The sequence below is a fragment of the Schistocerca americana genome, unplaced genomic scaffold (assembly GCF_021461395.2).
Source record: "Schistocerca americana isolate TAMUIC-IGC-003095 unplaced genomic scaffold, iqSchAmer2.1 HiC_scaffold_350, whole genome shotgun sequence".
NCBI classification, from domain to species: Eukaryota; Metazoa; Arthropoda; class Insecta; order Orthoptera; family Acrididae; genus Schistocerca; species Schistocerca americana.
In genome coordinates, this window is record NW_025726072.1 from 24,677 (window position 1) to 27,500 (window position 2,824).

General features: G+C 54.5%; 1 pseudogene; it reads right to left on the bottom strand.

The window, feature by feature from the left end:
• Positions 1–232: 232 nt before the first annotated feature.
• Positions 233–2,824, bottom strand: part of LOC124580738 — a 3,385-nt pseudogene continuing 793 nt past the window's right edge.

Here is a 2,824-nt window from a genome sequence, read left to right on the forward strand (position 1 = left end):
ACTCGTAGTTATACCGTCGTATGTTTTCCAGTTCAAAATTTTATTTGCAATGTCCATTGAGGTTAAAGTGATGTCAATGAAAGATGCTGCCCCGGCTCGGCTCCTATAAGTTGGAGGGTTGCCGGGGAGATTCGCAACATTCAAATTGTGTTCCATGATTAGATCTTCTAGTTCAATTCCTCTGTGGTCTTGTACCGGGCTATGCCAGAGCGGCGATTTCGCATTTGCATCCATTGATATTATTATAGGCTTGTCTTGTAAGGTTCTTATTGCTGTCCGCAATTGTCTCAGGTAAGTGTCAATATCATGTCTATACTGACAATACAGATTCATTAAATACAAACTGTGTCCTTTTAAATTTACTTCGACAACCGTAAGATGTGTAGTACATAATTGTGTAATTACAGTTGTTTTAATTAAATTACTTAGTATTATGATTGAGGTCATTGGTTGCTGGCCTGAGGCAATCACCTGTGCGTTAACGGGAAAGCCAGGGACCCTTCCCGAGACGGAGTATGGTTCTTGTATTATTAAGATATCTACTTTATATTCCTCTGTTAGTCTTCTTAATTCGTGTAAGACTAACTGACTTCTCATTGCATTTACCTGAAACACTCTAAAGTGCATCAGGATACCTTGTATAGAAATGGCTATTTGGCCAAGTTAGGGACAGCGGGAATCTCGTTAATCCATTCATGCGCGTCACTAATTAGATGACGAGGCATTTGGCTACCTTAAGAGAGTCATAGTTACTCCCGCCGTTTACCCGCGCTTGCTTGAATTTCTTCACGTTGACATTCAGAGCACTGGGCAGAAATCACATTGCGTCAACACCCGCTAGGGCCATCGCAATGCTTTGTTTTAATTAGACAGTCGGATTCCCCCAGTCCGTGCCAGTTCTGAGTTGATCGTTGAATGGCGGCCGAAGAGAATCCGCGCACCCGCGCGCCCCCGGAGGAGCACGCTAAGGCGGACGCGGCCTCGCAGCAAGGAAGATCCGTGGGAGGCCAAGGCACGGGACCGAGCTCGGATCCTGCACGCAGGTTGAAGCACCGGGGCGCGAACGCCGCGCAGGCGCGCGCATCCTGCACCGCCGGCCAGCACGAGGCCAACCAACGGCGAGAGCAGACCACGCCCGCGCTAAACGCCCGCACTTACCGGCACCCCTACGGCACTCACCTCGCCCAGGCCCGGCACGTTAGCGCTGACCCACTTCCCGACCAAGCCCGACACGCCCCGATCCTCAGAGCCAATCCTTATCCCGAAGTTACGGATCCAATTTGCCGACTTCCCTTACCTACATTATTCTATCGACTAGAGGCTCTTCACCTTGGAGACCTGCTGCGGATATGGGTACGAACCGGCGCGACACCTCCACGTGGCCCTCTCCCGGATTTTCAAGGTCCGAGGGGAAGATCGGGACACCGCCGCAACTGCGGTGCTCTTCGCGTTCCAAACCCTATCTCCCTGCTAGAGGATTCCAGGGAACTCGAACGCTCATGCAGAAAAGAAAACTCTTCCCCGATCTCCCGACGGCGTCTCCGGGTCCTTTTGGGTTACCCCGACGAGCATCTCTAAAAGAGGGGCCCGACTTGTATCGGTTCCGCTGCCGGGTTCCGGAATAGGAACCGGATTCCCTTTCGCCCAACGGGGGCCAGCACAAAGTGCATCATGCTATGACGGCCCCCATCAACATCGGATTTCTCCTAGGGCTTAGGATCGACTGACTCGTGTGCAACGGCTGTTCACACGAAACCCTTCTCCGCGTCAGCCCTCCAGGGCCTCGCTGGAGTATTTGCTACTACCACCAAGATCTGCACCGACGGCGGCTCCAGGCAGGCTCACGCCCAGACCCTTCTGCGCCCACCGCCGCGACCCTCCTACTCGTCAGGGCTTCGCGGCCGGCCGCAAGGACCGGCCATGACTGCCAGACTGACGGCCGAGTATAGGCACGACGCTTCAGCGCCATCCATTTTCAGGGCTAGTTGCTTCGGCAGGTGAGTTGTTACACACTCCTTAGCGGATTCCGACTTCCATGGCCACCGTCCTGCTGTCTTAAGCAACCAACGCCTTTCATGGTTTCCCATGAGCGTCGATTCGGGCGCCTTAACTCGGCGTTTGGTTCATCCCACAGCGCCAGTTCTGCTTACCAAAAGTGGCCCACTTGGCACTCCGATCCGAGTCGTTTGCTCGCGGCTTCAGCATATCAAGCAAGCCGGAGATCTCACCCATTTAAAGTTTGAGAATAGGTTGAGGTCGTTTCGGCCCCAAGGCCTCTAATCATTCGCTTTACCGGATGAGACTCGTACGAGCACCAGCTATCCTGAGGGAAACTTCGGAGGGAACCAGCTACTAGATGGTTCGATTAGTCTTTCGCCCCTATACCCAGCTCCGACGATCGATTTGCACGTCAGAATCGCTACGGACCTCCATCAGGGTTTCCCCTGACTTCGTCCTGGCCAGGCATAGTTCACCATCTTTCGGGTCCCAACGTGTACGCTCTAGGTGCGCCTCACCTCGCAATGAGGACGAGACGCCCCGGGAGTGCGGAGGCCGCCGCCCCGTGAAGGGCGGGGAAGCCCCATCCTCCCTCGGCCCGCGCAAGGCGAGACCTTCACTTTCATTACGCCTTTAGGTTTCGTACAGCCCAATGACTCGCGCACATGTTAGACTCCTTGGTCCGTGTTTCAAGACGGGTCGTGAAATTGTCCAAAGCTGAAGCGCCGCTGACGGGAGCGATTATTCCGCCCGAGAGCATCCCGAGCCAACAGCGGCGCGGGTCCGGGGCCGGGCCAGGTAGGTCCGTCATCCGGGAAGAACCGCG